This window comes from Mesocricetus auratus, unplaced genomic scaffold (assembly GCF_017639785.1).
Source record: "Mesocricetus auratus isolate SY011 unplaced genomic scaffold, BCM_Maur_2.0 Super-Scaffold_100006, whole genome shotgun sequence".
NCBI lineage: Eukaryota > Metazoa > Chordata > Mammalia > Rodentia > Cricetidae > Mesocricetus > Mesocricetus auratus.
In genome coordinates this window covers 91,207,724-91,219,991 of record NW_024429190.1, presented here as the reverse complement: position 1 = coordinate 91,219,991, position 12,268 = coordinate 91,207,724, and the positions used below count along the sequence as shown (strand labels likewise).

General features: G+C 41.9%; 1 long non-coding RNA gene across 2 annotated transcripts in view; it reads left to right on the top strand.

Moving 5' to 3' along the window:
* Positions 1 to 12,268, top strand: part of LOC110342922 — a 112,437-nt gene that overhangs the window by 16,487 nt on the left and 83,682 nt on the right. For both annotated transcript variants that reach the window (XR_005877886.1, XR_002385108.2), the window contains exon 5: positions 11,271 to 11,401. This is a non-coding gene — a long non-coding RNA (uncharacterized LOC110342922). The remainder of the gene's footprint in view (positions 1 to 11,270; positions 11,402 to 12,268) is intronic.

The following is a 12,268-nucleotide window of genomic DNA, read 5'->3' as shown; positions in this document are numbered from 1 at the left end:
TATCTCTATCTATATCCATATCTATATCTGAAACTCAGCAAAGGGTGCTTTATAAGAGACCTCTTGAGAAATGCAAAGACTTTGGAGTTGATAAAACCTCATCAGTACTCAATAAAGACAGATATTAGGAAATATCAAAAATGTGTAAAAGCATTAGGAGATGGGTGGGCAGGGAAGAGGTCAGGGTCAGTATATAGGTTACCAGGAAATGGAAGGAAAAGATAAAACAAAGTTTCGTTACTTAGGAACATTCTCAGGAAAGCCCTGGGAATGACACTAAAAAATGAACTGAAGACTAAAATTCATGGATTTTGTTTGTGACAGCAATTTTCAGTTGATGTGAGAGTCGGCGCACTCTTCCACAAGGCAGAAGGCTACTCAGAGGCGGCCAAGGAAGAGTCAGTAATTCTAGACTAGCTTTTGTACCTTAGAACATATTCAGTTCCCAGCGAGTGTGCAATAGTTCCCAACAGTGCTAAAGGACAAGTCAGAGTGCTGTGTTGACCAAACTTTTCCTCTCCTTCCCATTCCCACCAGTTTTATATCTGGACTCTCCTCTACACCAGAACTTAAGCAGCTCTGTTTCAGGGACTCTGAATGGGGAAGCATAAGAAATGGTGAGGTGACCGCCATGCTGCTGCTTACCCCAAGCATAGACGCACAGGAGTGCGTGGGGACAACTCTGGCCCTGCAGCAAGACAGGGAAGCCAAATACCAGCCCTGGGTCAGTCTTTCCAGGGAAGACTCAGATGTGTAGTGTTTTGTGTATCCTCTGGTTTGGTGGTTTGGAGTTTGTTCATCTGAAAGGGAGTGGCACTATGGGGTGTGTGGCTTTGCTGGAGTTCATGCAGCCTTGTTGGAGGAAGTGTGCCACTGTGGGGGTGGGCTTTGAGATCTTTGCTCATGCTTCATTCAGTGTGACCTCAAACTCCTTCCTGTTGTCTGTGGATCAAGATTTAGAACTCTTAGTTTCTTTTCAATCACCATGTCTGCCTGCCCATCATCGTGTCCCACCATGATGATAATGGACTAAATCTCTGAAGCTGTAAGCCACAAGGAAACATTTTCCTTTATGAGTTGCCATGGTCATGATGTCTCTTCACAGAAATATAAGTCCTAACTAAGACCCTTCTATATAGGTTTTATTTTTTTCTTCAATGTACGTAAATCTGGGTATGTAATCATGTGGATTCCCATGCACCTGTGTGGGGGTCAGAGGTCAACTTTAGGTGCTGTTCCTCATGAGCCATTGACCTTTTAAAAACGCTTTTATTAGAACATATTAATTATGCATTATACAGATTTTATTATTACCTTTTTATGTATATATGCAACATGTTTAGATCATATCCACCTCCTATCGTTCTCTGTCCATTTCTCACTCTCCTCTTCCCAATGAGTCCTTATACTTTCATGTCTTTTTTTATTTAAATGACCCAGTGAATTTCATTAGAGTTGTTTACAATGGCAGGAGTGAGGGAAAAGTTATTTCCAGGAACATGCCCTCATCAACCACTAACTGGCTACACATCCTCAGTGGGGGGGGGCGCTTTGTCTTGCTAAGGTGCTAGCAGAACTGCTCTGTGCATCTTTGGCACACTATTTCCTTGGCTGGAAGTAACTAGTTTCTAGTTTTAGCTTCTTGAACCAGAGTAAAGAAGAAACTCTCCACCTTTTAAACTCAAATTCTGTTTGACTTAAGAGACACCATGACCACAGCATTTCTTATAAAGGAAATATTTAACTGAGGGTGGCCGACTTACAGTTTCAGAGATTCAGTCTGTTATATGATGAAGGGGAGCAGGGTGGCTTGCAGACAGATGTGGAGTTGGAGCTGTTGCCTGCAGGCAACTGGAAGTTGATTGGCTGTCACAGCGAGGGGAGCTTGAGCGAAAGAGACCTCAAAGCCTGCTCCCACAGTGACACACTTCCTCCAACAAGGTCACACCTTCTAATAGTGTCACTCCCTTTGGGGTGTATTTTCTTTCAAACCATCACGGATTCCAAATTCGTTGCAGCACAGCATCTATGTACAATAGATAGGCTCCATGTCCTTGGTAGCCCTACTGCCTCCTTGGTTATGAGGCTTCACTGTTATGTGATATTTTACTCTTTTGACTTTTTTGAAAGGTGTAGGTCTTTATGAGGGACCCGTCACTCAGTTTCCAAATGAATCACACATGTAGTCTTATTATTAGCTACAATGGCTGGCCTTAGCTTGGCTTGTTGCTAGCTAGCTTTCCTTATCTTAAATTAATCCATCTACTTTTCCCCTCCTCGTTTTTATCTTTCTTACTTCTGTTATCTTGCTTCCTTCGTACTCTGTGGCTGTCAAGGTGGCTGAATGGATGGCCCCTGATGTGCTCCTCTCCTCCTTGTTCTCTCGTTCTTCCTCCTCTTCCTTGTTTCTCCTATTTATTCTCTCTGCCTGCCACTCCTGTCTATCCTTTCTCCTGCCTGGCTATTATTGGTCATTCAGCTCTTTAGTAGACCATCAGGTGTTTGGGAAGTCGTAGTAACACAGCTTCACAGTTACACAAATGTAGCATAAACAAGAGTAACACATCTTAAAATAATATTCCCCCCCAAATGCACTAATACTCATGTGTCTTTAGCGGTACTAGGAATAGCTGCTTCACTGGTTTTGTTGTTTCTGGTGTTGGGTCTATCTGTTGCTTTGCTTTGGAACTTCTGGGAGTGGCTTGAGATCCTTCTTTTACCATCTCTGCTGACACAGGTTAACGTTCTGGCTATTACTGAGTTTGGCCTGGCCAAAGATGAACAGTGTTTTGATACTGTCCTTCTTTGAGAAGATGGCTGAAAGGTTTATTGTATGGTAGGTTTGCAGTTTCTGCGGCTGTTGCTTATAGACCCAATGGATCTTTTGTCTCCAGGGAACAAGTATGGCACCTTACCTCCCCCTAACCTATCTGTGAGCTACTTTCAGTGTGGAGTGTAGAAGGTTTGAGTTTCAAGAAGAAAAGATGGACACTGAACCAATGGGGACCTTTTAGCTATTGAAGATGTACTTGACCATATTGACTAAGACCATGGGTGACAGGAAGAGCTAACAGGAGTCAGCAAGGTGGCCTGCTCTTCTGCCTCCTTGCAAGATACAAAGCATGCTGTTTAAGAGGATAATAGATCAGGAAAAGGGGTACACATGTCGAAATGGAGAGAGAAAATGATGGAGAAACCTGGCCTCGTGGTCCATGCCTTTAACCCCAGCACTCAAAGGCAGAGACAGGCAGATCTCCAGGAGTTCAAGGTCACCTTGTTCTACTTTGGGAGTCTCCGGCCAGTCAAGGCTACACAGTGAGACCTTTCTTAAAACAAATAACCAAAAAACAACAAGAGAAAGTGAAAAAAGGTTATCAAAGATAAGGGCAGGGAGAGTGTGTGATCGTTAGACACCAGGACTGAGACCTAGCACCCACTCTTGACATAGGAGACTGGGTGCTTGCTGAAGCTGTGCAGCACCCGCTTCCTGATGTTTCCCCATCTCTCCTCCTTTGCAGTCTCAGCACAGCCTCTCTCCCTCGCCCTTCCTGTCCCCTGTCTCTAGGCCTGTGGCCGTGTCTCCCAAAGTTAGCTCTCACTGAACATTTGAGTTAGTCTGGCTCTTTGCATCTATGGTTCCATTGGTGTTTGTGAACAAGTCTGTCTTCCTCTGCCCATAATTTTTTCACTCAGTTGACAATGATGGAATGTCTTTAAAGTGTCAGGAGGCAGGAGGAGATGTCACTGAAAGGAACATCCACTGTAAAGGAGACACTGAACATGGTGGTGTGGTGGGTAGTATGCCTATGATCACTGAACCAGGGAAGTAGCAGCAGGAGTCTGAATCCAGCCTGGGTTAGGCCCTACCAAAAACGATAAAATATATACAAATGAAGGCGAACCCCACTTCACTGTGGTGGCCAGGATGACAGAGCAATCTGTAGAAACATGATCTGAGTTGGCCCTGTGTGTACTTGGCACCTGGCTTCCATAAGAGCTAGCAGTAGGGGATCTGAAAGTTTGATCTGAAAGCCCAGCTGAGGTATCCTAGAGCAAGCAGACCCCACTCTCACCACCCAGCCACCCAGGCCATGGAAACACTTACTTAGCCTGGGAACATGAAGGCCTTAGGTATAAGTCACAGGAAGCTCTTCTAGTGTAAATGCAAGCAGTCACTAGCATTTTTGACTCTTCCCAGAGAAGACTTCATTGGGTCCTGTCTCATTGGATTGTTACTAATAAGACTCACCAGGGCGAAGGAACAGGCTTCTTTTTTTCCCACAGAATGGCCAGAGTCTGGACCAAAGCCCATGACTCTGTATGTCTCACAACCCTCTAGTGTGCCATGCTTAGTCTAAAGATATGTGTGCTCTGATACATGTGCATATCATTGTCTGGGAAGTCCTACATGTTTGTAAGACAAAAGTGCACTCGAAATAGATGAGTGACAACCCCTCAGTTCTCTGAAATGCAAACGAATGTTTCAACTCTGGAACACCCCAAATATCCACTTTGTATACCCTTTCAGAAACACTCCAGGAAGGTACAGGGACCAGGGAAAGAGTTGAACTCGGGGATTGGAATATTTAGGGCTCACAAAAGTGTATGTGTGTGTGTGTGTGTGTGTGTGTGTGTTTGGTTTGAATTTTTTGTTGTTTGTTTTTTAGTTCTAAGAGCTGGAGCCAGTACCTTGAGCATGGTAGAGAAGTGCTCTACCATGGGCCAGAATTTCAGTCCCTCTTCTTAGCCACATTTCTTGATTTTCTATGATTCAGTTTCCCTCTTTTTTTAGTGGACAGGCTGATAATTGTATATAGATGAAAGCGCAGCTCTGAAGACAAAGACACGATACTAGAAGCTGTTGAAACTGGGATCCCACTGAGATTTGAGGTCCACTTTATCTTGTGGTGAAGAAAAGGGCAATCTTGGGTCAAAGTCATTGAAGGGAGGCAGAAGCTGCCCCCGACAATAAAGGAGCTCAGAGAGGTTGAGTACAGCTAATAATCCCTAAAACCAGATGAAACAAATGGCATGCATGGGAGGACAGAGCCCAAGCCCAACCCACTCCTCTGAGCCCATTGCTTCTCATCACAGAGCAAAGTTGAAACCTGGAGAATTTCCTAAAAGGCTCATGAACTTGGTCTTCTGGCCAGGGAAAGGAGCCTGATCCCATGTATGCTGAGTAAGAGCAAGTGGGTTATATGACAGCCAAACTAAGGTTAGAGGAACAAAGTGTGTGGGGAAGTATCAGATGGCTCCTTAACAATCTAAAGCATCTTATTTTAAAAATAAGACTACTGAGCCACCCAGCAATGCCTAGATGCTTATGTTGGGGCTTACATATGTTCTACATACTGAACAGGGTGGTTTGAATAAGAGTGGCTTCCACAGGTTCACATATTTGAATGTAAGGGAGTGGAACTATATGCGAAAGATTAGGAGGTGTGTCTTGTTAGAGTGGGTGTGGCATTTTTAGAGGAAGTGAGTAACTGGGGGTGGGCTTTAGGGTTTCAAAAGCCAATACTAGTCCAACTTATCCCTCTTGGTTTCTGGATAAGGAAGTAGCTCTCAGCTACTGATCTAGGGCCATGATGATAATGGATCAAACTTCTGAAATGGAAATATTACAATTAAATATTTTTAAAATAAGAATTATCTTGATCATGGTGGCTCTTCACAGCAATAGAACAGTGACTGAGACAGACATCTTTAGCAGAATCCCCTAGTCCAAATTTTTCTGCATGTCTGGATTAGAAAGAGGAGTGTAAATGATGTCTTTTACCCCATGGGTGGCAGCTGTGATGTCAGCACAATTATTGGTACTGTGGCAAACCCTGAGCCTGACAACATTTTCTGCGGCATCAGACGGAGAGAGTTTGTGAACCTCTCACAGGTTCTTTCCGATTGACATGAAACAGCAGTTCATTTTTCAGTGACAGTGTCCCAGCAGGGAGGTACCAGGGGATTAGAAAGATAGAGAAGATAAAAGCTAGGTCAGCAGGTCTTGCACAAACTTTGTCTTATACCAAGTATGTTTATTAAGAAGTATGACATTGTCATCTAATGACTAAGAAATATCATATTATTTTTTTTACAATTTTGTTGTCCAACTTCTAAGAAAATACATGAGCTTTCACTTCTTTTTGAAGCCACTGTGGTTCTTTAATTTCTTTCAAATTTCTTACATCTTTACAAATTTAAAATAAGGACATCCACTCCAGCATGCAATCCTATTAAATGTAGCTCTTTGCCTATTGCTTCTCTCTTTGTGCCTATATTTCACACTATAGTTCATTGGTCTGAAATGATTTTGTACAGAAAAAACTAGTTTTTTTTTCCTAGACAAATCATGTTTTCTCATGTCATCCAAGTACTTGTTCAAAATGAAAAAAAAATTTAAAAACATGAAAAATCATGGTTCTCATTCACTTAACAGTGAAGCACATATGCAACTTTACAAGATAAATAACTACCAAACTTAAATGTACATGACGGAAATGCATTAATCCATAGAGGCAAGTTCCTATATTTTGCACTAAGGAGTGGGAAAAACCTCATGATTGATGTGGGAAAGCTAAAGCCTTTGTGAGTAGCACCATCCCTAGACAGGCGATTCCTGGCTATTAAATAAAATCATCTGAATACGAGATAGAGAGTGAGCCAGTAAGCAGTGTCCCCCATAGCTTCATGTTTATTGTAAGACACATTCCTCTGTATTCTCCTTTGATTGAAAGATTTCCTCCAAACTGAAAGGAGATGGTCACCAGGCTCAGTTGATAAACAGGAGACAAATAAAAGTTTACAGTCTGGGTGAATAATAACTTGCAAAGTTTTAAAGGCCCCTACCAACAGAGTAAAATGGAGTAAACAGTTGTGGAAGCTTGAGACTGACTAGATGACATTCAGGAAGAAAGACAATGGGAGTATGAATCTGCACATGAGCTGTATGGCGTGCTTCTAGATTGTAGTTTTTTAGGTTATCACCCATGTTAGTATGGGATTTCTAGAAATGTAGCTGCTTTTGAAGTATTCCTGCTACTTCTTTTAAAAATATATATTTATTTTACATACCTAAATAGTCCCTCACCCATATTCCTGCTAGTAACCTATTAAAAATCTCATTGGTTCAATAAAGGGAATGTTGATGTAATCGTTACTCTGATCTGTCTTGGGCTACCTTTTATGAATTAAGGTGTGTGTGTGTGTGTGTGTGTGTGTGTGTGTGTGTACTTCTCTCTCTCTCTCTCTGTGTGTGTGTGTTTCTGTATATGTATATATTTGTGTTTTGTCTATACCTAGGGAAAGTGTATCATACAACACTGTTTAAGTTCTTGCTTTGGCTTCCTTTGGTGACGTATTGTAATCTGAAAGTGTAAGTGAAATATATCCATAACTCCCCTAAATTCCAAAAGTTCAGAGTGTTTTATCACAAAACTGAAAGAAAACTAGGACAACCACTTAGTACGAAGTCTATAACTATCAAACTTATATTTAGGTCTTTTCTGTTTTAAAATTGCATTTGTCAAAATTCCAGATCAATTTTTATGACTCCTTAGCTGCTACAATATTCCTTAAAAGATGTATGGATTATATTCTATAGTGCAGAAAAATGTACTAACCTGAAGGAGCTAAACACCACAGTGAAAGGAGAAGATCTCAGTGGGAAAGAAATGTGTTCATTTTCCTTTGAGATGAAGAAATAAAAAGTACTTTTTTGCCAAATAAAAGTATGACATTAGCATCATATAAACTGTTTATAGGGGGAAATGGCCAGTGTATGCAGGAAGCTAAGTCAGACAATGTTAGCAAAGAGAATGTGAAATACTTCAGACATAACTGCCTATGGAGTGATGAACACAGTTTATAGAGAAGATTCTTGTTCCCATAAACCACCACCTTGTCTCTTTTGGGGCACTGACTTCAATTCTAGAGCATCCTTGCCAAGTGCACACTTGTACAAGGACACAAAACTAAAATTCTATTTGTCCTCTCCTTAAAGCCTCTGAGCAAATCTTAGGCATCTATGGCTTTCCTCATCTAAGGTCTCCTTTATGGTAGCTTCTGTACTGGCTGGTTTTGTGTTTACTTGACACAATCTAGAGTCATCATAGAGAAGGGTGCCTCAGTTGAGGAAAGGCCTCCGTAAAACCCATCTGAATGGCATTTTTTTTCAATTAGTGGTCAATGGGTGTGGGCCCTGCCCATGGTAGATGGTGCTATCCCTGGGCTGGTTGTATTTGGTTCTGTAGGAAATCAGGCTGATCAATCCTTGGGAAGCAAGCCAGTAAGCAGTACCCCTCCATGGCTTCTGAATAAGTGCCTATCTCCAGAAGTTTGTCCTGGTTTGAGTTCCTGTCTCAAATTCCTTCAATAATGAACATCAATATGGGATTATAAGCGAAATAAACACCTTTCCATTCAACTTGCTTTTTGGTTATGACATTTTGTTGCAACAATAGAAACTCTATTTTTTTACTGTCATTGTTATTTCTTCATGATCCTATTGATCAAACCTACAGCCACTTACATACCAAGTACATATTTCACCACTAAGCTTCATGCCTTGTCCACCACAAGAGGTTCCCAATGTTAAACGCTTCAGTTTATTTCATTCACTCACAAGCACATGCAGTAATTATTAAAAATCCATTGGCACATAACATAAATTACACACTACTAAATGCTTCAGTTTATTTCATTCACTCATAAGCTCATGCAGTAATTATTAAAAATCCATTGGCACATAACACAAATTACACACTACAGGCTCACATTCCCTCATTTCCCGTGACATGTCCATGGGTTTTGCTATTCAGCTAAAGGGATAATGATGGGGGGGATAGAGCAGAGAACACCTGGAAGGTACCCACCCTTACCCACACTTTGAACACAAGCTAAAGGGGAATCTTCCTTGATTCTCTTTTACTTTAAACATCATTTTAAGGCACTGGGCAACTTTAGGAGAAAGTCTAGTACTCTTTTTGTGGTCACCATCCAAAGTTTGTTTCCCATAAATAATTGTGGTTTCTGTCAAAGGATTAGGATATTTGAGATGTCTTTGCTTTGGGTGACAGTACCACAGAAAGAGTTCTTGACCAGTCTCAGAAAGTAAATCAGTGCTCGCAATGAAGATGTTTGTAGTGGCCCTGGGATGCAGATCCACATCGAGAGTGTGGGGACTGCTGAGAGAAAATGCTTTTGATTCAGTCCTGGGTTAGTAATTGTGCTCAGAGGGCTGCTCAGAGAAGGCAAACGTTCTTGTGAAAGGATTTGCTACAACTGGGTTGACTTATTGTGGGTGAGCACTTTTCTTGCCAGAAAACTCCAACAGCCCACAGTAAAAGTTCTTTATGCACACCTGCAATTATGCAAACATTCAACAGCCTTTGCTTCTGGAGTTCATATATAGGCAGGAGGCTGGCTGGGAGGATTTTGTTGGAAGCTTTTCTTTCTGATAAATTCTTGGATTGGACAATGATTCCATATAGGTTGTAAATTAGAGATGTCTACATTCGGGTGTATGAGGGAGTTTCCATTGTGTCCACAGTGAGAGATTTTCCATTGTGTCCATGGTTTATTTTGGAATTTTCAGGAGTCCCTTTGGGACACTGACCAGCTAGTTCCCAAATCATGGCTAGATCTTTTTACTTAAGTTAACCCATTTGTCTTTATCTACCTTTTGCCTCTGGCTTATTACCTTTGTTACTCTATATAGCTTACTTACTGAGTCTTGTTTCTATCTGGCTAGGGTCTGCCTGGTTTCTTGCCACTGGTTTCTTCCTCATTCTTTCTTCTTCTTGCTTACCCTCCCCCATTTTCTTTAATTTTTTTATATTAGGAATTTTTTATTAGAAACAAGCCTACTTCATGTCAATCTCAGCTCTCTCTTCCTCCCCCTCCTCCCCTGCCTCCCACCAACTCCCCACCCCATCCCCCCCTCTGCTTCCCAGGGAGAGTGAGGCCCTCCATGGGGGATCCCCAAAGTTTCTCATATCATCTAGAGTTGGGCCTAAGCCCTCCCCGATGTGTCCAGGCTGAGAGAGCATCCCTCCATGTGGAATGGGCTCACAAAGTTAATGCGTACACCAGGGATAAATACTGATCTCCTACCAGACACCCCATAGATTTCCAGCATAGATTTATCCTCTTATTCCCTCTTCTTGGTAGCTGCACCTTTCCTTTCCCTGCCTAGCTACTGACCAGCTCTTTTTGAGACCAATCAGGTGCCCTAGGTAGGCAAGAAGAAACAGATACAACACATATTTACATAACTAAACACATATCCTTACATCATCAAACAAATAAAGCATAAACAGAAGTAACACACATTTACACAGTAATATTCTCCAGCGTAAACAAATGTAGCATATCTTTGTCTAGTTAAAATAGCATTCCAAACATGAACTCAGTCAGCTAGTCATGTCCTATCTAAAGCCAAAAGCAGAGAGCAACAAATGCACCCATTCTGCCTGTATGTCTCTGCTTATGTTCTAGCTTTCTTCACTTTTACATAACTCAGGTACCAATCAATGAAATGACTCTGCCCTTTTTCAGGGTGAGTCTTCCCATTTCAATTACCAACCTATAAAGTCTCGCAGATAGGTTCAAAATCATCTGGTCTAGACAATTTCTCATTGAGAGTTCTTCCCAGGTGACTTTAGTTTGGGTTAGGCTGATAACAACAGTAACAAGTACACTGCCTCACTATCATTTAAAGATTTGTGCCTCGAATCTAGAGTCTCTAGTGGGATCCTATGCTATATGTTCATAAACATGAACGGATTTGCAAAGGAATTCCCTGAATGTCTTTTTCCCATAAAGAAAATCAGGTTATGTGTGGCAGATTCCAGCTCTCTATCCAATAAGAGCAGACCACTTAGAACTACTCAACATAGTGGCCATCACACCACCACACATATGCTGATGACACAGATTTTAGTCACACTGTGAGCTCCTCTAGCCATATCACTCCCTTATCGGTATTTGTTCTTAGTCTGTGCCAGCCTCTTCCTCTGGCACAAACACTGTCTGGCCAATTTCTATTGCCATCTTAAGCCAAGAGAATCTGTATATTTTCTATTAATAAGCAGTAACCAGAAGCCCATAACCAGCATATTTCCTGCTCTTTTCTTTGTTGCAGCATATCATTTTCTGTGTCTTTCCTTCTCAGGCACAATGCAACCAAGTTGGGCAGTGGCTGCAGTGGGTGCAATTTGTGCACAGATCAACGGTGAGCCAGGCACTCACATGACCATTATTTCTCTTTGCAGGAGTGGCCACCATGAACATCATCCTGGGTGTGCTTTGGATCAAAGAGATCACTGATGAGTCAAAGACCATCAGGAAGCTGTTCCCAGGCTTGTTTCTTGAGGACCAGTGGTTCTTGTGCTGGTGAATGCCTGTGAGTGGTTTTGGCTTTGTCTTCTGTACAGGGGGCAGGTTCGCTGTGCTGATCAGTGTCCGGATTTATGGAAGACTGATGGGGAAGTCCTGTGTATATGTCGATAAAGCACTGTTGGCCAATAGGGAAGCAAGATAGGTGGGACTAGGAGTCCAGCAGGAGAAACACAGGGAGTCACGATTTAGCCGCCATAGGTATAAGAAGTCTGGATGCTTTCTCTGGGAAGAGAAATACTTAGATTAACAATTATGGAGTAAATACTTAAGTAAGAGACATCCAGTAAGAAACAAGCAAATGGCCAACAGCTGCATAATTAATACAGTGTCCTGTGTGTTATTTGGGGACTACAACATGGCAGGGCCCAGGCGACTGGTGGGGAAAAACCAAAGTGGCTGGCAAGGAGAAGGCTTCACTCAACAGAAGACCATCTGATGGGGGAAGTCCTGTACATTTGTTAATAAAGCACTATTGGCCAATAGGAATCTAGATGGGTGGGACTAGGAGTCCAGGAGGATTCTGTGAAGGAGAAACACAAGAGAGTTCGAGATGTAACGCCATTGGGGTAGGAAGCCCGGAAACCTCTCCGGTAAGAGACATACTTAGATTAACAATTATGGGGTAATTACTTAAGTCAGAGCTAGCCAGTAAGAAACAAGCAAGGCCAACAGCTTCATAATTAATACAGCGTCTTGTGTGTTATTTGGGTACTACAATGCAGCAGAGCCCAGGCGACTGGCGGGCGGGAAAGCCTCTCAAAGAAAAAGCTTCTCTTAACAACCATCAAGTAAAAGTTGGTTATAGTCTAATTTGAATCTGTGTTTTTTTTAAACTATCTAAGAATAAAACATGAAAGAGAAAATATTAAGT